This window comes from Artemia franciscana, unplaced genomic scaffold (genome assembly GCF_032884065.1).
Source record: "Artemia franciscana unplaced genomic scaffold, ASM3288406v1 Scaffold_1667, whole genome shotgun sequence".
NCBI classification, from domain to species: domain Eukaryota; kingdom Metazoa; phylum Arthropoda; class Branchiopoda; order Anostraca; family Artemiidae; genus Artemia; species Artemia franciscana.
The window spans coordinates 1-25,780 of NW_027062912.1; the positions used below are offsets into that span (position 1 = coordinate 1).

Here is a 25,780-nt window from a genome sequence, read left to right on the forward strand (position 1 = left end):
ATTTTTGTACCAAAAAATGGATGTCATATACTTTGATCAGCTCATCAAGAGCTATCGATTGCCGTCAAAAAAATTCTATCTGTCTTAGTTCAAAAGTTGATTTTTTTTTGCCGTAGGCCAAATTTTTAACGTCACCACTTAGAAAGGAGCAAAGGATAAGCTCCAATTTCTTTAGCATTGAGAGAACTTTTAAAGTTTATTAGGCACATCTGATGCGATTTCTCTACCGCAATCCCAAGTCCGAAAAACCGAATGATAAACTCAGCAGAAATCACAAACATAAATGGGTAGAAACGATAGATGGCAGCACTGTCGGATCCATGGGAAAGTGCCACATTTTTGATTCTGTAAACTTTTCTATTTATTACTCAAAGAAGATATATTGGCTGTGGGGCCGGGTAACTGCCGCATATATTTAACACTTATAGATTTTAGTCCATCTTCAATTTGAAAGTGGTGCCTGCCTGCTAGAACGGAGCTTTCCACTCGAAAGCAGAAACATGGTTTGATGAAACGAAAGCTTGGCTGCACAACTTCAGATACTCTTCTCTGACATAGGCTATGTAACTCCACTTCACTTCACATACGCTAGGCTCTGGCTCGTGGACAATAAAAAACCATCCTTTTTGGCCCCAGGCAAGAATTCTGCGGAGCTTTCCAAAATGTAATTTAATATTCATCAATTCGGCCTGAGGTCCACACTTTCTGTAAAAACCGTACAGGTTAGACCGTTACCAGTTTCCAGGAATAAGCTAAGATCGGCGGCATAGGAAAAAAACGGGACGAAAACAAAGTGTTGCTCTCGCAACACAATTAGAAGGGGCTTAAGCCCCTAAAGATTACCGATCCCATTCTTTTGGATTGTCCAGATTGTCCATGACATATCTCTTAAGCAACTGGATTAAAGTTCCATTAAGTCTTTCCACCAGTCCATCGGTCTGAGGATAATACGGAGAAGTCTTTATGCCAAGCATTTTACAAACTTCCTTTAAACTTATTGCCAATGTGAATTGAAAAGAAACTTACTACTGATGATTTATGAGTTGGTTTAATAGAAAAATATAATTTTTTACAGTTTGAAACAACTGTAAAAACTGAAAAGTCTTACACTAGAATTTTTGGCCAAAACAGACAAAAGGTTTACGTTTTTTAACAACCAAAATAAGTAAAGTAGTCAACCGAAAACACGAAGCATAATTTTCATAATCAACAACCAACTAAATAAAGGAGTTGAAAAGAAGGTTTGAGGAAAAACTGGCTGAGGATGTTGAGGATAATTCACTTCTTTTTTTGTAGTTATACCACTCAAAAATTATGTAGCAGACGCACAGTCCCAGATATTCAGCACAAGTCAACCAGTTGCTGATCATGAGCTGAAAGTTGAAATTTTCAACCAACAATTGTCATCTGTTTTTTCCTCAAATTTCAAGATTGTTTGTCCCTCACCTTTTTCAAATGATGTATTACATAAGATGGAACCAATTAAATTAGTGATACAATAGTTCTAACGGAAGTTATGTCCCTCAAATTGAATAAATTTGCTTGTCCAAATAACATTCACCCTTGCGTTCTTCATGTGTAACATCAAACATTTTGATTCCCCTACAATCTATGGGTTTGAAAATTGTTACTTCAACTTTCAAGCAAAAGTACTAAATAAACCCAAGATACTAAATTGCTCATTTTAAAGCATCATGGGCTTGAAAGTTACTTCAAAACCCGACTTCTGATTAGTAAAAATTTAGCTAAAAACCACAGACAAATGACATGATAAAAAAAATAGCTTTTACTGCGTCGTGACTCCATAAAATGATGTACAAGTCAAATAAATCTTAAAATTACCTCCCTTTTGATGTTAGCAGCTATTGTCAAAATAGCACGGTAATGATAAAACAACACGATACCTTAGTAGAATCATAATTGCATAATTGTGAGATCCTTGTTTCGCAACAAATTCTGGTTTTGAGTTCTGGTTTGAGGAAGGTCAAACATTTCATAAAACACGAGTATATAAGAGAGCCGGTAAGTTTTGAGAATGTATAGCAATACCAACATTGATGCGTGATAGTCAACCAAATCTTAAGTTGAAGTTTGATGTGCCCTATCTAAATTTGTATGCAAGTGCTGAAATATAACAATTGTTATTAATCGTTCTTGTTTATGTATCCAGACACCAAACACAGTTCCTGTGGTCTTTAGGTATGCTCTCAAATGCTAATTTGACGAGCACTAAACATAATGTGATTCATTAAACATTTTTGGAAAATCTTTTCAGAAAGCCAAATTTGAATATGGAGAATACCACAATCCAAAGAATTTAGCAAGTGTTCCTTATACGCCGATGCCAGGGAATTATTTCCTAGAAGAAAATTCGACTCTTCCGATCCGTTGAACCTGCACTTTCGAATTGCTGAGGCTCAGTTTCGCTGATATTGTAAAACCAGGGACGATGTGAGAGTCACCTTTGTTATCAACCATACCTTTCAATCAGATTTTAAAGAAACAGAAAAACAATTTAGAAAAAAAATGTAGCAATAATGCACGTGAAGCAAAACCGATTTTGGCATTTCATGGCACGCCTCCAAGTTGTTACCATAAGTTTAACAAAAAGTAGAAACGCTAAATCTCCAGCTTGATAGATAATTCAATATGGATATGTGAAATAATCTTGGAACGATGATATTAAAAATACATCATGGGTTTGAAAAAAGAAAAATGTGACGTCATTAGAAAAACAATATGATAATATAATGACGAATAAAGCATTTTATGTTTTTAAACTTATTCCGGAAAGTCGTAATTGTAAAAGTATTTGAATTACTTTCATGTATATTCCAAAATTTTAGGAAACAGCATATTGGTAGGTTTTCAAACGCTAAATTTCCATTTGTATCTGTATAGTCCTTTTGGTTTTTTGAATAGTAGGCTATTAAGTTCTTCACCGCACAAAGAGTTTAGATAGGACTGGAAATATGAAATTAATACTTATTGTTAGTTTTCTTGCTCTTCACTTAGCCTTGTCAGACGAAGAAATAAAAAAAAGAAGAAGGAGTATTAGTTCTCACTAAAAATAACTTTGCCAATGTCTTGAGTGATAGTGAGCACATCCTTGTTAAGTTCTATGCCCCATGGTGTGGTTCTTGCAAATCCCTAGCACCAGAATATGCTAAAGCTGCACAGAAACTGGCATCGGATGGCTCACCAATCAAAGTGGCTAAAGTAGATGCCACTAAAGAACGAGAACTTGCTAAAGAATATGGTATTCAAGGATATCCAACATTGAAGTTCTTTAGAAATGGAAAACCTTCAGAATTTACAGGCGGAAGATCATCTGAGGAAATTGTAAATTGGCTCTTAAAGAAGACTGGACCACCTGCTGTTTACCTGAAAAATGGATACCAATCAAAAGCATTCATTGAAGATAATGAAGTAGCTGTGATTGGTTTCTTCAAGGATCAATCCTCAGAAAAGGCCAAAACATTCCTCTCTGTAGCGGCTGTTTTGGACGATGTCAAGTTTGGTATTACATCGGACGGCGAAGTATACGCAGATCACGACGTTAGTGATGATGCCATTGTCCTCTTCAAAAACTTTGGTGATGAACGAGTCAATTTTAAGGGGGAGTGGACAGTAGATGCTGTTAAAACCTTTGTTCAAGTTGAATATCTGCCACTTGTAGTAGAATTTAATCATGAAACAGCATCGAAAATCTTTGGTGGTGAAATTAAGTCTATTCTTCTCATTTTTCAAACGTATGCGTATGAAGCGTATGGAGCCGCAGATCAACTTGCCAGGGACTTCAGGGGACAGCTACTAATTCTGACCGTTGATACTGAAAAAGAAGAATGTCAGCGCATCATTGAATTTTTTGGCATAAAGAAAACTGAATTACCTACAATGAGACTCATTAAACTTGAAGAGACTGTGACCAAATATAAGCCTGAATACCCTGAGCTTACCGAGGAAAACATGGAGTCTTTCGTCCAAGCTTTCCTTGATAATAAGCTAAAGCCTAACCTCTTGTCTGAAGAGATTCCTGAAGATTGGGATAGCAAACCTGTGAAGGTTCTAGTGGCCGATAATTTTCGTGAAGTTGTCCTTGATGACACCAAAGATGTCCTTGTGGAATTCTACACTCCGTTGTGCGGACATTGCAAACAACTGACACCGATTTATGAAAGGCTTGCCGAGAAATACAAGGACAACCAAAGTATTGTTATAGCCAAAATGGATGCCACTGTTAATGAATTGGAAGAAACCAAAATTCAATCCTTCCCTACAATTAGACTGTACAAAAAAAGGAGACAACAAGGTAGTGGAATACAAGGGTGAACGTACCTTTGAAGGGTTGTCCAAATTTATTGAAACTGGTGGAGTATATGGACAGGCTGCTCCTGATAAGGAGCAAGAAGAAGAAGAAGTTCATGCCCAAGACGAACTGTAGAACAGTTACTTAAGTAGTTACAATCCCTCAACCCCCCTCGTTCAGTTTCTAAATTTCTGTAACATTCTCTCTTTTTGTACACTTCATTTTTTATGTTGGAAAAAAGAAAAAACAATTGGCTCTAGAGAAGGGGTTTCATTTTGTTTATTGAAAATTTGTTAGCTTTGATAAAATGTTGTACGGGTCGGCTGTGGTGTACAGTGTGTGTGTATTGATTCTTTAATCAACGGTATTCTATTTTAAAAATGTTGCCGATGTATATTGGTCGAAAGCTATGACACAATATGTTGACTTTCTATTCAACACAATCATACATCGGAAATATATAACTTTTGGCAGAAAATATTATATATAAAATTAAGACCTCTAAACCGTCCTTCTTAAAACTGGTTCAGACATCAGAATTGGGAGGATATACCAATACAGGAGAATGAAGAGGTCGTCTCCTATATATTCCAATATCCTGTCGCTAAAGTAAAAAAAAAAATATTGCTGATGTATATTGGTTGAAAGCTACGACATAATATGTTGTGATTCGACACAATTATACATTGGAAATATAAAACATTTGACAGAAATATTATATGTAAATTTAAGACCTCTAACATACACAGTATTTAACCATTTTTTAGAATAATACTCTTACAATCACAGCCATGATCTTTATTCTTATATGTAGTTAATGGCGAAATAATAATGTTTTAGATATTACTCATTACTGAATGCTATATATATTGTTGTTATAATAATGATATTTATTATTATGTATAATTTGACTCATTAAGAATTTGATCCTGCTAAGAAATTTTTTTATAGGAACTGCCATACCATGGCACGGACCGACGACGTATTTTTGTCAAAAATCAAGGGACGAGTAACATCTATTGCTATGATTTATCAACCACCAAAGAATGCCTGACAAATCACATCTGATGCTTCACCCAACAGCTATCAACGAAGACAGAACGCCTCAATAATACCAGTCATATAGAAGAAACTACCCACACGCATTGATATCGAACAAATGTTGAGTTAAACCTTAAGAAGTAAATTGAAGAAACAAGACACCTACCACTTATGATGCAGAACTCCATCAAGAACTTTGACCATCGACAGTATGCCTGCAATTCAAACTATAAAGAAACGCGACATTGTCAACATCAAGAACAATCATGAAGATGGAAAAGAACAACGTAAGCTCAAACGATATAACTCGCGAATCGACACACCAAGTGAAGTTTTGACAACTATCTAACTTCAACGACTCTTAAGATAGTTTGACAAATGTTTAAAAAATATTACAAACTTTAACAACTCGTGAAGATTTTAGACTGTAAAAGTATTATGAGGGAGAAGCTAAAAACTTAAATTAATTTGAATCAACAATAATTGAACCAAATGATGTAGTGATATGGCAGAGACATGAACAATTATAGCATAGGTGTGAAAAAAAAATAAAAAGACATGACAGACTCAATAATAAATATTGAAAAAAAAAGTGCCAACACTGATTAATGAAGCAAACTGATGTGAATATGTCAATAGTGAATATGTACCGTGTCTATCATGTGTTCATATTTTGAAATACCTAATATCAATTGTAAACAAAGTTGAATTAAAATCTATCATTTAAAAAACTCAATTCATTGAAGCTAGTACTATAATTTATACGATTGATAATTGGTATTCATAATGTAGTCATTTGTTTTATTTAAATGTGCGATATTAACCTAAGGTGTAGGATCGTTTTGACTTAAATAAAGATTTAATTAAAAAAAAATTCGGTCTCAGGAAATAACAATAAAGAATTTCAAAAGATATAACCCTTTTGGGAGATTGGTCTGAATGATGAGGGCATCATTCTACAACGGGAAGGGGGATAAGCAACATTAAACACTTTGATTCCCCTACAATCTATGGGCTTGAGAATTGTTACTTCAAGTTTCAAGTAAATGTAATAAATAAACCCAGGATACTAAATTGCTCGTTTTAAAGCATCATGGGTTTGAAAGTTACTTCAAAACCCGACGTCCGATTAGTGAAAATTTAGCTAAAAACCACAAACCAATGACATGGTAAGAAAAATTAGTTTCTACTGCTTCGTGACTCTATAGAATAATGTACACGTCAAATAAATCTTAAAGATACCTCCCTTTTGATGTCAGAAGTTATTGTCGAAATAACACGCTAATGATAAGACAACACGATACCTCAGTAGAATCATAATTGCAAAATCCTGAGATACTGGTTTCGCAACAAATTCTGGTTTTGAGTTCTGGTTAGAGGAAGGTCAAACATCCCATAACAAACAAGGATATAAGAGAGCTGGAAACTTTTGAGTAGCTATAGTGATACCAAATTTTAAGTTGAAGTTTGATGTTCCCTATCTAAATTTGTATGTAAGTACTGAAATAAAATTATTGTCATAATCGTTCTTGTTTATGTATCCAGACACTAGGCACAGTTCCCGTGGTCTTTAGGTATGCTCTCAAATGCTAATTTGACTAGCATTGAATATAATGTGATTTATTAAACATAGTTGGAAAATCTTTTCAGAAACCCAATCTGGTCTTTTTTGGCTATTAACTTGGCATGTTTTAGCTATTTATCAAGCGATGAAACAATTAACCTTATTGATTTGCAATGTCATGGCTAAGAAATAAACGATACAGTTGTAGCAGAAATAAAAATGTGCCATTTACTTTCAGTTCCTACTATTTCAATTGTGTTCTGCTTGAGAAGGTGGGGAAGGGGAGCTCGGATATTAGTAATAGATATTAGGCTATATTCAGATGAAGTAGCAAATATAAATTTTGGTGTTTTTAGTGTTGCTCTTTTACACATAGTCCATCCAAGCCGATTTACTAAAATGACAAAATTTATGTCATTATGGTTTTAGTGAAATCTGTGAAACAGTATTTTGATTTTGGATAATGCAATAATGAAAGTGCCTTAAATAACTAAGGCTAATTTATGCCTAGGCATACGTAGGTCCTCAATTATTCGTCAGACTTGGTTATACTAAACCACGGATTAGCCTTTTCAGAAGCAATTTAGGTAATATTCCACCATTTAAGTAAATAATAGAGACTACTGGTCTTGTAGACAGAAATAGGAAAAATATCTCTTTAAAGCGTCTTCATAAAGCTATTGAACCAGCTACAAAATATTCCTTGACTCTAGTTCAGACTTCAATTCTGATTCTGAAAGTTTCAGTTTCCTGGTTCACCAAATTTTCAAACTAACAAAACTGTATTCTGTAATTTTCTTTATTCTTATGACCTAATATCGAAACCAACACTTTTGAATACAATTTGAATAGAAAAACATTTTTTAATTTTAGAGCCTTCTTCCCTTAAAGCATTTGAAGAGAAAACATTATCATATTCCTACTCTTGACTTTTGTGGGGCAGAGTTTTCCAAACCGGGAGGCATGGGCTAGTCTAAAATGAGCCGCGTAAATTACTCCCAGCGAACGATTTTCAAATCATTGCTGAAGTTATGTACGTAAAAATAAGAGTAAAAAACACACTATCATGCTTAGTGCAACAAAACATTTCATAACTTAGCACCCCATCCCGTATCTTCATCATCGTTACTCCAAAATAAAAATTTACCGTCCCAATAAAGACAATATATACGCATAATACCTTGACAACTTTTTTGTGAGCATATCCTTCCGGCTTCTAAAAGCCAGACGCAAGACATTGCATCCTTATTACAAACTCAGATTTGAAAGCTAGCAAAAAATATGATGAAACTTCGTTGGTATTATGACATCACAAAGGAAGTAGCCAAGCAAACAGGGTGAATTCGGTTAGTTCGCAAATTCAATCAAGAAGAAGGATTTTGCAGTCAGACAGAAATTAAGACAAGGTAATTAAGCCTAATTGTAACTGTACACATATCCGTTAATTGGGTTGGTGGTGCCTGGGAAAAAAAATATTTACAGCAATATTGCAACTACTCTGTGAAAGGGAATAAAACCTATGAAATCATTTAGGGTAACTATATAAATAATAAATATGCTCCTATGCCAGGGATTTGGGACCTTTATATGTAAAGGAAGATTAATGGCTCTTCACGATTATGTACTTTTAATCTATCCCACTCAAACTGGCACGGGCCTTTGATGATCTTAGAAATTATGATCTTAGAATATATTGGAGTGAAATTACGGAAAAGTATTCCGCTGGAAATAAGAGATTCTGTTGCAGTTCCGTCATCTCGATTCAATTATAAGAAACATCTTCTTTTTACCAATGCAAATGAATACTGTTTAGGAGGATTCTCTCTTCTTTTTTATTTTTTCTGTAGTGCACAGTACATTTTTCAGTATTCTTTCGGTTTCAAAGTTTATTATTTTTTTGTTCTGTCAATAATTAGTGATATAGTAATATACTCGACGTTCTCCAGGGGCTAAATTAAAGCCCTAAGGATCATTGACTAGTCCCTGGAGTTGTGTTTTATTTTTGTGTTTATTTTCAATAAAATCAAAGTCTCCCAAAAATTGCATCTGGGAGCTCGATATCACCTCTTTCTTTCATTACATTTCTCAAGACAAGGCAATACGACTTATCCTAGCTATTGTTCGGATTTAGTAATATTATTAACAACAATGTGAAAAAAACAATGTGTTTGTTGTGTTCCAAAATTTTGGCTGCTGATAGTATGAGACCTGGCAAATTCAAAAGGGACCTTAAAACTATTCATTCTGAATATATTGGTAAGCCACAAGCTTTTTTAAAGAAAATTGGATGTGATATCTAAAAACAAGCAAAATTTCAAAAAAAAAATTCATTTTGTTGCGCGAGCAACACTTTTTTTTATCCTGGCACCTCTATTTCAGCTTATTCCTAGAAAGTGGTAAGGGTCTAACCTCTGCAAATTTTACGAAAAGTATGGACCTTAGGCCGGATTTTTGAATATCACTGAATTTTGGAAAGCTTCATAGAACTCTGTTCTGTGGCCGAAAATATATTGTTTCTACACATTTCTGTTCGTGATTTCAGCTGAGTTTATCATTCGGTTTTTTGCACTTGGAATTGCGGTAGAGAAATGGTATCAGATGTGCCTCTTCAACTTTAAAAGTTCTCTCATTGCTAAAGAAATTGGATATTATCCTTTGCTCCTTTCTAAGTGGTCACGTTAGAAAGTTGGCCTACGGCAAAAAAAAATCAACTTTTAAACTTTAGAAACTTGGCCTAAGGCGAAAAAGTCAACTTTTGAACTAAAACAGACAGATTTTTTTCAATGGCAGTCGATAGCTCTTGACTAGCTGATCGAATTATATCTCATCCACTTTTTGGTAGAAAATTTTTTTCATGAGACATGCAGTTTGAAAGTTTAAAGGGGTTGACAACTTCAGTTGTAAGGTAAACACTGAAACCAAAAATAGGCCGATACCAATTGTGAGACATATAGGAGAGTTTTAAGCAATAATCGACTGTTAGCTCATAATCATCTTTGGCAATGAGGGGTTCGCAACTTTCGCTAGTTGGTGAGCCTATTATTTGTTTCCGGTGGATTTGAGGGTAAAATTAATTTGATTCCAGTGGTAAGACATGTAGGGGACTTGTAAGTAACAATCGGCTGTTAGGCTACAATCATCTTCAGCGATGAGGTGTTTGCAACTTTTGCTAGTTGCAATAAGGGGTTTGCAGCTTTTGCGAGTTGGATTACTAGTATTTATTTTAAGATCCTTACAGATTAACAACTACAGCGTTTAATCGAAGCGAGGAAACAAAATCAAAGTGTTGGTCTCGAAATACTTTACTCGGCAAAGCCGAACAAAGGCTGCCGCAACACCTCGCGTGGCCCATGCAACATAGATCTAGTTTCCCATCAAATGCCTTACTAGCATCATACCCTGTGTGGAACATAATCTTTCAACTAAAAAAACATACAATAACAGGAGCTTTTTTCTCTGCAGCTATTGATATGGTTAAAAAAACTTTTGGCTAATCTTATTAGAATCAGTTTCGAAAAATACCGCTTCCTGTTAATACAATGGGCAGAAGAATTGATGATATATTTAAAAATACTTGTGACAAATTAGTCTCTCGGTTACTTTCTTCAAAATTCTCCATACAAGTGAATGAAGCTACGGATATGGCTAAAGACGCACATTAAATTGCATATGCTTGATATGTTGACGATACTAATATACCTAAAGATGTCTTTTTTTACAAATCAAATCCTGATGGCGCCACATCCAATGAAATTTTGCAGCTAACTGACAGATTTTTCTATGAGAACGACATAATGTGGAATAATTGCATTGGTCTCTGTACTAACGGTGCGCAATCAGTGGCAGGACGCTAGACTGATCTTTAAAGACAAGTCAAAACAATAAAACCCGAGGTTCTCCTTATCCTGTGGTGGCGCAGTGGGTTTGACCTTAGCTTGGTCATACGGGACCCAGAGATCGAATCTTGCTGCAGGGATGCACTGCAGAGCCGACGCAGGGACCTTAGTAGTCAAGAACCGTCGTTAATCCGATACAATACCCGAGGTTCTCACGACGAACCGCAAGCTCCACAGAGCAGCTTTCGTATTCAAAATTACAAGCGGACAACTTTACAATGTTTTGCAAAAGTAACGAAAGTTATAAATTACATTAAAAACAGTCCATTAAAAGCAAGGTTATTCCCAAAACTGTGTGAAAATATGCGAGGCTTGCATATCTTATTCCTATATCGCATTGCGAGGTAATTACATGTCACTTCTGTACTATTGTGAAGTGTGCTGGCTAATTTGTGCAAGAGATTCAAAGGGTACGTGACTCGAAGGAGGTATTGCTTTGTCTCTCAAGGGAAATCCTAACTAAGACGGCAATATGCATAGGGATGATAGTTTTGTTGTTAAACTTGCATATTATGCTGACATTTTTGAAAGATTGAGTGTTCTTAATAAATCAATGCAAAGACTGCAAACACATTTGCTTATACAAAAAGACAAATTGAAAGAGTTTATTAAAATTATGGAACTATGGAAATCGACTTTGCCAAACAATATGATTGACATGTTTCCTCGTTTATATCTATGCACCCAAGAAGACATAGAAACAAACAAAATTTCGAATTTTGTGATTCAATTATCCGTGATCTTGATTTCAGAAAATTTGCGTGGATACAGAATCTATTTATAGACAAAGAAGATAATGAATTTGGATTGATAGGTATTGAAAAAGAAAAATCGATTGAATTATTCTGTGACACTACATTAAAAAAATAATTTTAGAATGTATCTCTGGTTTGATTCTGGTTGAATCTTCACACAGAATATAACACTTTGTCAAACGAAGCTTTGAAAGGACTGCTGCCACAAACACCAAAGATTTTATTAACTTTGTGCTAATAGACAAGCACATCCATCTCATTGAAAACAATAATAAAATATCATTTGCTACTAGTTTGTATGAATAAATTTTATAGGAGTAAAAATATTTCTCTTTTATTTTATGAAAACTTCACAGGGGGATGGGGCACTAAATGATTCAATATTTTTAATGGAGGCGTAGTAACATAAAGTTTGGAAACCACTGGCTTAAGCGGTTAAGCCTAAGCTTTCAATATTAATAAAAAAAAGTAGCTTTGCAGGCCTTGAACGGTGACATTATAGGTTTTATGTTTCTGGGGACTTTTTTCTACCACTCTTCTCTGTAAAACTAGTGTGCACTCCCATACACAATTGTTGATAAACGTTTTGTAAGGGACATAAACGCTTTTCACAGATTCTACTATGGAATTGCCTCAACTTTCAAATTTGGCTGAAATCATTGCTATTCCTGAGGTATCTGCTGTCACAACTGGTAAGTTATCTATTTTATAGATAGCTATTTATTTAGTTTGTTTATTATTTAGTTTATTTGGTTGGTGTAATGTAATGATGTAATGTAATATAATGGTGTAATATAATTCCCATCAAGTGCAGGATCAGTTTGTAGTTTAAGTCTGATAATATGATATTTTTTTTGGAACATTTTTTGGCACCTAGTTCTCCCAATTCCTTCACAATTCAGTAATTATTATATATAGCACGTCATTAGTGGAAAAAATGTATTCAAAACCAAAATTAAAAAAGCTGCATTTTTCAAAACTATTGTAATTATTGTTATGTAATATTGTTGTAAATATAATTATTGTAAATATTGTAATTATTATCCTAACTTATGCTGTTGGAAAAACAGAAAAGTCAACGCACATGAAAGTAAACATAAACCTAACAAGTTAACCTAACCAGAAAACGTTAGCATAGCAACATCAAAATGGACAAAATGCATCCGATACAAATTACAACCACATGAAACTCAAATTTTGAACTGATTTATTTCATCAGTTCCAGCGATACTCAAACAATAAAAGAGAAACACCCAGCAGAAGAGGAGAGTGTGAAAAAGGTGGAAAGGAGAATTTGTTAGCTAGTGAATACGCTAAACTACAAATGATGAAGATAATGTTCTTGGTTAAAAAGAATAGTTGCTATGAATTGAAAAAATGTGTGTAAACTTCTATGTGTAAATCTCTGCTCCTGACTAATATTTGATAAAAAGGACATCGACCAGATTTTTTTTTGTAAGTCTCACTGTTGAATGTATTTGTATGTCTCTTTTATTTTATATTTTATTTAGAAAATGTAGTCCCTTCTCCAAATAAATGTGAGGAGCTCTTTGACATTCTAGCACATTTATTGTCTCCTAAATATGAAGATGCTTCTCTGAATACTTTTTTTGTCATTTCAGCACCATTTAAGCTTGAAGCTGACTCCCAGGAATCAGGGACACTGTTTCTGGAGAATGAAGGTACATCTCTTTTTTAGGACACCAAATACATTAAATAATATTTTTTTAAAGAAAAAGCAAGGGCAAGTAGACTTGAAGCTGACCATGTAAAACTTAACATGTCATCCATGAATTTGGACACATATGTTTTAATGATGAAGGTAAATCTCTAACATTTGGTTTATGCAAAATCAAATAACTTTTCCAAAAACACTAGGACTTCTGACTAAACAAAAGTACATAATTCATATTTGGAAGTTGATCAAAAGTTTGGATATTGATCTGTAGAACAACTTTTTGTATTTGGATTTAAAACTAGAGGTATATTATGATTCCTATTTAACATCAATAAAAAAGAAGAAATTCAAGTTTAAGCCTGATATTACATTCTATTAAAATGTATTACATTCCTCTACTACCTCAGATTCTACCTAGGCTCACCTAAAAAAACCTCCTTTCTTATGTTATTAGAAAAAAACTGGGATAAACAATAAATTTTGCACTTACATTTATAATCTATGTTTAACCAAATGGAAACATGTTTTCCTTAACTTCAAAGTTATCAGAAAAGAAAAAATATTAACAAAGAATCTGCTTCAGCCTGGATACAGCCTTAGCCTAAGACGCATAACAGGAATCAATAATAGGTATAAAATGCCAGAAAAAAATTACAAGCCGCTATCGGCAGAAATGACGATGGTCTAACAGGTGAACCTTTTCCCCCCTTTAAATGTTGAATGTTAGTTTTCAAATTATCTCAGACTTCTAATCTCGACTCAGTTATTTCTTAAAATTGATGTTGCTAGACCCTTCGAACCTTTTAAATAGTATATCAAAATAGTGTGTAATCTTATTGAAAATACTAAATAAAAAAAACAACAAGTTATTCTGCTGAAAGTAAGGAGCGACATTAAAACTTAAAACGAACAGAAATTATTCCGTATATGAGAGGGGCTGTCCCCTCCTCAACACCTCGCTCTTTACGTTAAAGTTTTTTATTGTTATAAGAAATGGGGCTACGAAAAAGAGTCAAACTTTAGCGTAAAGATAATTTCTGATCGTTATTTAAACAATGCCAGAATATCTAACCCCATCTCCACGGAGAAATGCCCTCACCACGGATATATCTTCTAGACTATTCAATCCCAGTGAAATTTATCTCGGACAATTACTCTTAACTACTCCGCCCGTTAAATTGAGACGGAAAGAGAAAAAAGATATTTAAAATGAATTTTGAATAAGAATTCTGGCAAATTCCCGCAGTGTATAATTTTCCCTGACAATTTCACTCCTTGGAAACTTCCCTACCAATGGAAAACTCCCCCATGGGAAAACCTCATGGACAAATTTTGTAACTTAAAGGCCTTCACTTTGGATGGGGGGGGGTTCATGTTATACCGAAAGGCATAGTTATTTGGCCTTTCAACTATGATGAACAAAATGGCTATCTCAAAATCTGGATTGGATGATTTTGGGAAAAAGGGGCAGGGGAGGTGGCCTAGCTGTCCTCCAATTTTTTAGTAACTCAAAAAGGGCACTAGTGCTTTTAATTTCCGTTCGAATGGTCCCTCTTCTGATATTTTAGGACCATTGAGTCGATACAATCAGCCCTGGAAAAAACACGCATCCGTGATCTTTCTTTTGGCAAAAAAATACAAAATTCCATAGTTTTGCAGATAGGGGCTTGAAACCTATACTTTAGGGTTTTCTAGTACTATTATTCTCAGGCTTGTAGCCTTTGATGGGTTAGACTAAACTTAAGTTTATATATTTGAAATCACCATAAAAAGTCATTTCTTTTAATATATCCATTAGTATCAAAATCTTTTCTTAAGACCGTTTTTTAGAGTCTGCGTTATAATTGAGCCAGGTCGATCCTTACTTACAGTTTGTTACCATTTACTGTTTGAACCACAATTTTCTCAAATTTTTCTTTTGGTTGTTATACGTATATGTATATGAATATTTACGTATTTTTTTTTATTGAATGACAACCGCAAGCTGAAAACATACAACATCTTTGGTTTTATTATCACATAAAAATGATAGTTTTTAGAAGCTTAGAATTATAAGCTGCTTAGGATAATATTAAATGCTAAGATTGGCTGAAAAATAAAACAAAACAAATTATTGTTTATATCGGCTATTATTTAAAAAAATTCTAACTTTAGCCTCAAGAGCAAGGTACTGACATGGGGAAGAAGCTATCCATCGCTTTTTGTAATCGTAGTACTATAGTTGAAAAATTTCAAAGATTAAAGAAAGCTACTTAAGTCAGTTAAAGAACATAATATCTTATCCCAGGAAAAGACAGTGGTCTAACAATCGATTCTTAATTTGTAATCCTACCTCGTCTTGGGTTCGATATTTGCAGTTTTTGATAAATTACAATCTAGGCTAATTTTCTAAGCCCTCAACGAATAAGATGATCACGCTCAAACGATTTATTCTCAGTTGTACGTTCTTTAGTATAGTAAATATGAAACTTAATTTTTCTCCTTCAAACTTGCCGAAAGTAGGGTCTTGCCTCAACGAATAAGATGCTCACGCTCAAACGATCTATTCTCCGTTGTATGTTCTTTAGGTTAGTAAATATGAAACTTAATTTTTTTTCCTTCAAACTTGCCGGAAGTAGGTGCACTGAATAGTTGGTACAAAATCTAGGAATAGGGGCCAAAAAGATGGCGAAGATTACTGAGGCGTAAGAGCAAGTTGTTATTTCTTCTTCTTTCTCTTGCCTTAAGACAGAGCTAGTTTTTTTTTAAAGTTGTGCTGCAAAAAGTTTAAATATTGTTTGACACTAAAAAACTTGCCTACGAAATACACCGATCTCCCATACGTCGACTAGCTCACCTAGAGCTATTGATCAGCAATGAAAGGTATTTATTTGTATAAGATTAAAAGTAAATTTTTAAATATAATGAATATATATACAATCATCGATTTGTTTTTATTATGAAACTATAAACTCAGACTGTCGATCATTTATCTGTTCATTAGTTAAAGTGTTTGAGAGCTTGAATAGATTCCGAGTATTTTTTGTTTTTTTTTAGACTTTGATTCACATGTTTTTTTATTTGCATTTTTTTGCAGATTTTGGAGATACATTAAAAACACGTGAAACCGAAACACCCGATTCGGATTTCTCTCCAGAGCATCAACCACCTCCTGGAATTTTACCCAGTTTTTCTGCATTCCCCTTTGACTCCCATGAAAGGGGTTGCAATGATGAAGGTATGTTTCGAACATACAGTGTTAATTAGCCTAGCAATTTTTTGTATAAACTAATTTTAAAGCCTTGAAAAAGGCGAAATAAAAAAAAAAATGAAAATAAATTGCAATTTAAATTTTGGATTTTGAATATCTGTAACTTCATTAATATTCCAAGTTAAGTCAAGGTCTTTTTATAGTGCTAGTACTAGGTAGTTTAACAATTTTGAATATCAATAATCTATTGTAGTTTTAAATTAAATCAAGACCTTTTTTAGTCGAGACATTTTATAATTGCTATGCTACCTTTAATTTATTTTTCTCTTCCTTTAGAGATAACGAGTTCTACCTTGGGCACTTTTGATGGGGTAATTTAATCAGAATTTATGGGTCCAAAACTAATTGTTGTTTTGAAAATGCTGACGGGGAAGGCTATAGAAGAATTAACTGCTGGCATCTGGCGCTGTGACTCCTGTGGAAAAACGGAGAAATCATTTTTGATGTTAGATCTTCATTTTGACACTTGCCGTGAAATAATTCCCCGAATAGAGCGTGACATCTGCCCTGCAGTTGTTCATGAGTGCATGAATCATCAATATGCATGATAAACTGTTGTCTTATTGGCTTAGATAACTTTTGAGAGAAACTCAATCAAATGGGGATAAATATTACCCTGGATAATTGCTGCGGTAGAGGATAAAATCACTCAAGTATGTTTTGCCTCATTTAGCCTATAAATCTTCCACATATGGTTTTTCGTGATGCAAAATATGTATTTCCAGCAAAATTTTCCACAGTTGTCTTGCAAAGATAATACGGTTATAATCTTTTAATTTTTTCCGCCATTCGCAGCATACTGGTAAAAAGGGTAAGACGCATTAAACGTGTCTTTTTCAGCAAAAGCCCAATTCTTCCATAAAAAGGCTGTCTGTTAAATTATTTTATACCGACTTTGCCTGCAAAGCTACAATAAAGACAAGTCTAAAATAAAGGATAAGATTCAAACTTGTAAGGACCAACTGAGTGCACTACCACCTCTCCCAATATGTGGGCTATGTCTGTGGCTAAGTACATCTATAATGTTGTTTAGATAATATCTATGAGAACACAGTTTTTTCCTGATCGGGGAACGTATTTTTAGGTGACTAATCAAAGAACCGTTAGGATTTAGCGCTAAGAACCTTTTGTTACAGTGTGAAATCAGCATTTAATTAATTCGTTTTTAATATCTTACTTTTCGTAAAGAAACAAACGAAAATATTTAAGACTGATTCATTTCTTTAGCAAATGTATTGTATAGATATCTTTCTTTGATCAAAATATTGCAGTTTTGAGACATGTAAGTACATTTTAAAAGTTGATTTTCCTTACAAGTGATATTCTAGATGAAGCTTTTTTTGCTAGGCTATGCTGTAAACTAGCCTAAGTGAGTGAAACTTTCAGGTGTGAATTCAAGTCTAACTTATAACATCAGCTTAGTACTCTATTCTCCTTAAAGAAATACGTTCAAATTATGGGTTAACACTGTTGGAAAGAGGCTCTTCTGAAGATAGCCAATAAAGTAAAAGCTGGCTATCAGCTCTAGATTTTTTGTTTGTTTTCATTTCTAATTGATATGGTTGTCTTTCTAGTAAGTTTGCAGTTTAAAACAATTTAGAAAAGATAAAAGTGAATATAGGCTACTCACTTGATGACTTTTTTTTTCTTTAAATAGCCTAACTCAATAATTGCTTCTGGGAAATTTAAATTTTTAGGCTTTAAAAGAATAAAAGAGAAAAGAAAATTTAAAGTAGAATGTTTTGAAGTAGGCTAGTTGCCAGAATTGGTAACACTGGAGTAGTTGGGTTTTATTCTTCTTGTTGATGACAAATGGTAAACAAGCAACAGGAAAGAAAGATTTATGGGTAAATTTCTAGTTTATTGACTTTTGGCTATCTTGGAAAGGGGTTAGGATAGGACAAATGAAACTTTCAGGGATGGGTCTAAAGGCTGAAGTATTTCATGGGAAAGTATTTTGAAGTACCCACCTCAACTCCTTTTCCCTCTAGAGGGCCCTGAAATTTGCCTACAGTTAATTTTCAGTTACCTGTTGCTTTTTCTTTACCTTTAGCTTTGAAAATGCAATTCCTGTTCTTTGAGTAGAATTCTGAGCCACATCAATGTTTTTTTTCAAGATTTAGGAAATGTATTTGCATATCTTTAAAATCTTATAAATTGGGATTGTGCAAAGCTGTGAACCTGAAAACAATCTTGTTGTACTTCATTCAAGCAGAAGATCCATTTTACAAGGTTTCACTCTTATAACACACCCATTTTTAAAGGTCTTCAAAGTTCAGGACCCTCTAGAGAGAGAGGGGGTGGAGGTAGATACTTCAAAATACCTTCCCATGACATACTTTAGCCTTCAAACCCATCCCTGAAAGTTTCATTTTCCTAACCTAACCCCTTTCCAAGATTGCCAAAAGTCAATAAACTAGAATTTTTCCAATTTGTGCAATTTTGGCTATGTATTGGTGTTTTTTTTTTTTGGGGGGGGAAGGAAAGCTTCCTGTTAAATTCTAGTCTTACCAGCACATTTCAATATCTGCTTTAAAATGTAGGCCCAATCCAAATAAGCCAGGGGGGACTTTTAATGATACACATGACTTTAAAATTTTTATGTGTAATTGAACAAGTTATAGGTTCTAAAACTTTTTAGCCAAACACACACAAATTGATTAACTGCACATATGTGGTCCCTGATAAAAATAACTTTCATAGTCATGTTTAGAGCACCAAAAAGTAAAAAACAAACACCAAATGATTACAGACTAATATGGATGTTCATACTACAATTTTTTTGTATAAAATGATTAGTATCTATTGTAAAAATCAGTTTACTACATTGAATGATATAGGGGGACTTGTTTTTTATTTTTTTTTAATCACAAACATCCATGAAATGAGAAGAACTAATTCATAAGACCAGTCTCAGTTCTTTGCTGATATTTAGTCTTCCATGGTCTTTGACTTCATTGATGTTATTGCAGAAAAAAAAATCCTGTTTCACACAACTATGTAGTTGTAAATAGGATCAGTATTCAAATAACTCTTACAAACAAAATATTTTACAAAATCATCAATATATGTATTTATCATTAAAATTTTAGCATGCATTCAATGATGAAGTAATTTTTGGAAATCAATTGATAGCTAATGGTGGAGTGTGCATACAAACCAAAAGTATTTTTGAATTTAAATTAATCAGTTTTGCTTATTTATTTTTACAGTTTAATATGGTAACACTGATGATATTGCAATACTGTCCTAAAAACTTTATTATTTTGAAATAGGCCTATCTTTAAAAGATTGTTAGAAAATTATGACTCTCAGGTAGGAATAGATAGTATCTTTAAAAAATTGTTAGAAAATCCTGGCTCTCAGGCATGAATAGATGGTTCAGGGGTGAGGGTGAAGGAATTGGTATTTCAAGATTCTGGCTCTCTGGTATAAATAGATGGTATTTTTTTTTTAATTGTTAGAAAATCATGAGTCTCAGGTATGAATAGATGGTTCAGTGGGTGAGGGTGAAGAAATTGGCATTTCAAGATTCTGGCTCTCAGATATAAATAGATAGTATTTTAAAAAATTGTTAGAAAATCATGACTCTCAAGTGTGAATAGATGGTTCAGGGGGTGAGGGTAAAGATATTGGTATTTGAAAATTCTGGCTCTCAGATATAAATGGATCACATTTTTTTTAAATTGTTAGAAAATCATGACTCTCGGGTATGAATAGATGGTTCAGGGGGTGAGGGTGAAGAAATTGGTATTTCAAGATTCTGGCTCTCAGATATGAATAGATGGTATCTTTACAAAATTGTTAGAAAATCATGACTCAGGTATCAATAGATGGTTCAGGGGTGAGGGTGAAAGAATTGGTATTTCAAGATTCTGGTTCAGATATAAATAGATCATATTTCAAAAAAATTGTTAAAAAATCATGACTCTCAGGTATGAATAGATAGTTCAGAGGGTGAGGAAATTAGTATTTCAAGATTTTGGATCTCAGGTATAAATATGATGGTATTTAAAAAAAAAATTGTTAGAAAATCATGACTTTCAAGTATGAATAGCTGGTTCAGGGGGCAAGGGTGAAGAAATTGGTATTTCAAGATTCTGGCTCTTAGGTATAAATAGATGGCATTTTTAAAAAATTGTTAGAAAATAATGACTCAGATATGAATAGATGGTTAAGGGGGTGAGGGTGAGGTATTTCAAGGTTATGGCTCTCAGATATAAATAGATGGTATTTTTTTTTTAATTGTTCGAAAATCATGACTCTCTGGTGTGAACAGATGGTTCAGGGGTGAGGGTGAAGGAATTGGTATTTCAAGATTCTGGCTCTCAGATATAAATAGTTGGTATTTTTTTAAAAATTGTTAGAAAATCATGACTCTCAGGTATGAATTGATGGTTCAGGGGATGAGGGTGAAGAAATTGGTATTTCAAGATTCTGGCTCTCAGATATAAATTGATGGTATTAAATTTTTTTTTTAGGAAATCATGACTCTTGGGTATGAATAGATGGTTCTATTCATACCATATTTTTTAATTGTTTATTTTTATATTTTTAATATTATTATCAAAAATTCAATAGTAAATCAAAATTAAAAGAAAAATTAAATTAAAAAAATAAAACTTAATATTATTTTCTACTTGTAGAGCCTAGCAAATTTTGCTTCTTCTTAAATAAGAACATAAATTTTGAAGGGACTGCAGAACTTCTGGAAAGGTTTGTTGTTTTGTTTGATGTACCATAAGGCCTATTCATATACTGGATGTGTTCTGAAATTTTCATGTGTTCTGTTTTTGATTGGCTCTATTCTAATTGAGCATTAATAATTTTAGATATTTTTGACTGAAGTGCAGCCATCTCCAAATATTGCCTTTACATGGGTGAACCTAGCAACAGTGCAAAGGTAAGACATTTATGCAAAACTTGAGCTGATATTTTTATTTTGTCATTAACCTTTATTCATGTAAACATCAGGCTTAAGTACAGGATATATCCACAAAATTAGTTTGGACTGTGGAATCTAACTAGTTTTATTTCTACAATTTTTGCTTTGTTTAATCTTTTGACAAAAATATTTTTTTTAAATATAAATATACAAATATTTTTTTATATTAATCTTTTTTATTTATAATTCTTTCAAATTCTTTTAGATTTAAAATTTTTAGATTTCCCAATTCTTTTAAATTTATTTATAATTCTTTTTAATATTTTATAAAAGAATATTTCATTTCTTTTGAGAAATGTCTTTACATTTCCCTATTCTATTATGCACAAAAAGAATTTTGCTTGCAGTTTCTGCAGGACAGAATCTCTCTAAACTAGTGTCAACTGAAAAAAAAAAAAAAACTTGTCTCCAGACACAGAATATTAAAGCTGGTGAAGCTTCAAGGAATAGCCTGCATTAATGTTTTGGGGTGCTTGTCTAGCTTTGGCTGGGTTTTCAGCTAGGAATACTTGAGAGATCTAAACTAATGTATACAGGATAAAAAACTGGTTGTGTTTTCAGTGTTGCAACTGAAGAAGAAGCTTTTCTTACAAGAGGTGTTGGGGCAGCACAACCTATCTGAATTATTGTTTTAGCTGCTTCCAAAGTAGTTGTTGTATTTTAGGGTACTAGACATATGCCTGCTTCATCATTTCAAGATCTGGTAGTAGAACTTCTATAGTTGTCCAGCAAAACTATTTTTCCAGTAATTGTCCAGCAAAATTGTTTTATGCATTCATTTTAAAGCAGCCCAAATGATATTTGTATTCACAAAGAAATGCATTCAGGTGCCAGATAGGCCAGTCATTTAGAAAATTCAGATTGAATTGTTCCTATGGGGTAACCTACACAAGTGCTCCCCTCCTCATCCCATCTATACAGATACTTCTTGTTATTTGCTAAACCAAATTACAGTATCAAATCCAGCTGAAGTTAACATACAGGGAAAATCATTACAGATGGAGGATAAAGGTTAAATTCACATTGAGGTTAAGGTTAAATTTACAGATTGCATTTAAAAAAATAAAACAAAAGCAGAAAGATCTATGAGCTCCTATAAAATCACATTGCAATCAGCTTTGAAGTTTTAATTACTGATTTCTCTTATATAAAATCGTTTATATCTAAAATTTGTTCATTTCTTTTGCCACTGTAATAATTCAACATCGTTTATTTAACAACTTCTCATTATTATTGTGTCAGTGGTTATAAAGAGTCAAGATTTTAACCAATAAAGCTTCTCCAAAATGTTAGACATAATACTGAAAAGATACTGTTCTTGCCTAAAAACTTTTTTCTTGTGCATATGCACCCACTGCTTTGGATAGTCTTATTTTTTATATTATTGCTCTTTTCTTCTTCTTTTTTAATTTGTTTTTACTCCCTATATAAAATCTTACCTACTAAGTAGCATCACTGCCCCAGCCCTTGAACATGACTGCCCCATTTTCTTTAAGGTGAGTTGACAAAAACGTGCCTGAAATGATAATTAGGCCAACAATGAATGAAAAGGATTGGAGTCATGAAAATGTCTATTTTACATATAGCAAAAAGCAGCATTTTATTTCAAGATGCATCATCTTGTTTGTTTTTATTATAACACTGACAACTTTAATTCGTCTCTGTTTTGAGGGACTAAAACTGAATATCAGTATCCCATAAATGTTTTAATCCTTTGGATTTACCTTTCTTTGTATTCTTGTAATATCTAGAAGAAAAAAAAACAACAAAGAAAAAATACCACATTTTCAGGGACCAACATTTTTAGGATTTTAATTTTGATGGCTTATGAATATCAAAATGAGCACATCATAATATTAATTGAATTTTTGGTAATTCTGCAATTCATATGTTTTTTTGCTTGAAGAAGACCAAAATGATTTCCTCTTCCTCATAGCTATCAATTTTTCATCAAAATTTACTGTACTGAACTTTAAATAAAATTTCCAGCAAAACAAAAAGCAGGACCAAAATCTACAACAGTTGTGGAAACTCTTATTCATTCTCGTTCAAGCTGGTTATTTCAAACCTCTGGTTACCCCCATCTCCAATCAATTTGGAACCAAAAATCTTGGATTATACAGTGAAAATTGCACACAAAACCTTATGTCTTCATTGTTTGTTTGTTTTTTTAATCAAATAAATACAAAAATTCCTTGACAGAAAATTCTCACCTTTGGAACCCCTCTTCCCCCATGTATTGATAACGACCATATTTTTAAATTTGAAATTATTTAAAAAATCCCCTGGAAAATATTCCCACCTGCAATTCTTCCTCTGGAAAATTCGTCCCCTCCCCTCCCTGTGGAAGGGGGGGGGGATTCATTTGACTTTTGTGTTTGGGTCTTTTTTTCCAATCATTTGAATCTTCTTAATTTTACTTTGTAGTTTTTCACTTAATTTTACTGTGTAATGAGATCACACTTAATTCCTCTAGAAAGCCAAAATAACTTAGCCTAAATTCAGTCTATAAATCTTTTCAGACATGTTGAAGCGTCATTACTGTTTACATTAGAGAGAAAAGATAGTATATTTAGAGTTTTTTAGGCCTAGTAAAGATAGTAGCCTATGTGGAATATTTGGAACGTTAAAGCATTTAGAAAACTGAACGACATTAAACAAATTCAAAATGTATAGTACATGATATTTGAAAAAGAAAAATCAATTGATGAAAATTTACATTATTGATTTCATTTATTTTCTGAGTGAAAGGAATTAAAGCTCTTACTATTCTTTTTGTTTGAGAAGTATTCTTTTGCTTTTTTCTATAAGTTAATTGCATGGTAGGAGTTTTTGGAATTTTCCTCTCCTTAACTCAATGCTTCCTAGTTCTTCTAGCCCCCTCAGGGAAGGGAGCCAATCATTTAATTGGCTATCAGAAGTGGATATTCCTATTGTTATATCTCCAATATCCAATGATGATAGCCTGAATGATACCATGATTACTGTCTCTGAGTCCCCAATCTCCAAAACTGATAACCAGCCAATGATGATTTTCAGACAGTGGACAGAAAACAGAAAGAAAAAAAGCCTTCTATGAGTCCTCCTGAAATACTTGGAATCTCAAACTCACTCCCAGTTATGGAGATAAAGGACATACCCATTATCCTTTTTACTCCAACAGTAAAAGATAAATCTTCTTCTTTCAAAAATATTGCCAACATTAGAAAGAATTTTTTCAAATCTTTTAGATGCAGCTTCACTGTGAATATAAACAGAGATGGCTCACTAACAGTTATGTTTCTAGACAAAAATGAAGCCTGTAAAGCACTTAGTCTATATAAAATTGGCAATATCTCAGTTGCACCTGAATGGTGGAAACCACCTCTGAAATATTCAAAGAAAATAGTGTTGTATAACATACCATTGAAAATGTCAACTGATGACATTTGTCATCAGTTGACATTTTCAATGGTATGTTATACAACACTATTTTCTTTGAATATTTCAGAGGTGGTTTCCACCATTCAGGTGCAACTGAGATATTGCCAATTTTATATAGACTAAGTGCTTTACAGGCTTCATTTTTGTCTAGAAACATAACTGTTAGTGAGCCATCTCTGTTTATATTCACAGTGAAGCTGCATCTAAAAGATTTGAAAAAATTCTTTCTAATGTTGGCAATATTTTTGAAAGAAGAAGATTTATCTTTTACTGTTGGAGTAAAAAGGATAATGGGTATGTCCTTTATCTCCGTAACTGGGAGTGAGTTTGAGATTCCAAGTATTTCAGGAGGACTCATAGAAGGCTTTTTTCTTTCTGTTTTCTGTCCACTGTCTGAGAATCATCATTGGCTGGTTATCAGTTTTGGAGATTGGGGACTCAGAGACAGTAATCATGGTATCATTCAGGCTATCATCATTGGATATTGGAGATATAACAATAGGAATATCCACTTCTGATAGCCAATTAAATGATTGGCTCCCTTCCCTGAGGGGGCTAGAAGAACTAGGAAGCATTGAGTTAAGGAGAGGAAAATTCCAAAAACTCCTACCATGCAATTAACTTATAGAAAAAAGCAAAAGAATACTTCTCAAACAAAAAGAATAGTAAGAGCTTTAATTCCTTTCACTCAGAAAATAAATGAAATCAATAATGTAAATTTTCATCAATTGATTTTTCTTTTTCAAATATCATGTACTATACATTTTGAATTTGTTTAATGTCGTTCAGTTTTCTAAATGCTTTAACGTTCCAAATATTCCACATAGGCTACTATCTTTACTAGGCCTAAAAAACTCTAAATATACTATCTTTTCTCTCTAATGTAAACAGTAATGACGCTTCAACATGTCTGAAAAGA

General features: G+C 33.3%; 1 pseudogene; it reads left to right on the top strand.

The window, feature by feature from the left end:
• The first annotated feature begins 2,840 nt into the window (after window positions 1–2,840).
• Window positions 2,841–5,133, top strand: LOC136042651 (protein disulfide-isomerase-like; annotated as a pseudogene).
• Window positions 5,134–25,780: the final 20,647 nt, after the last annotated feature.